This window comes from Meleagris gallopavo, chromosome 5 (genome assembly GCF_000146605.3).
Source record: "Meleagris gallopavo isolate NT-WF06-2002-E0010 breed Aviagen turkey brand Nicholas breeding stock chromosome 5, Turkey_5.1, whole genome shotgun sequence".
Lineage (NCBI taxonomy): Eukaryota > Metazoa > Chordata > Aves > Galliformes > Phasianidae > Meleagris > Meleagris gallopavo.
In genome coordinates this window covers 34,725,506-34,725,968 of record NC_015015.2, presented here as the reverse complement: position 1 = coordinate 34,725,968, position 463 = coordinate 34,725,506, and positions in this window count along the sequence as shown.

The following is a 463-nucleotide window of genomic DNA, read 5'->3' as shown; positions in this document are numbered from 1 at the left end:
CTGGTTGGGCTGTTTTCTGGGAGAAGTTGACTATTAGGTCACCTTCAATTATTCTTTACAAATGGATATCATATTAGGGGGTGAAACGGAACAAGGAAGAAATATACACTGGGTTATCTAAAGTTGTCCTTTGAGAACATATGGGATCTTGAAGGGGGAGGCTGCTTTCTCTCCCTCCAGTTTGTGTCCTGGCTAAAGAGAAAGAGGCATATGCATGTGGAAGTCAGCATTTGCTACTTCTGTTGAACATTTTACTTCTCTTTGCAAAGCGGTGTTGATTTGCAAGTATATTGCAAGTAAATTCTTACTCGAGTCATTAATCCTTTGAGCATGTGTGAATGAAAATGTGCTAACTAACATGACTGTAAATGCAGGCATTTGGGATACTAGCAGTTGAGCCTAGGTGTGCTCATAACTCATATTAAATACTATGGATCAACTCTTGCAGGCTTGCTTTGACTTT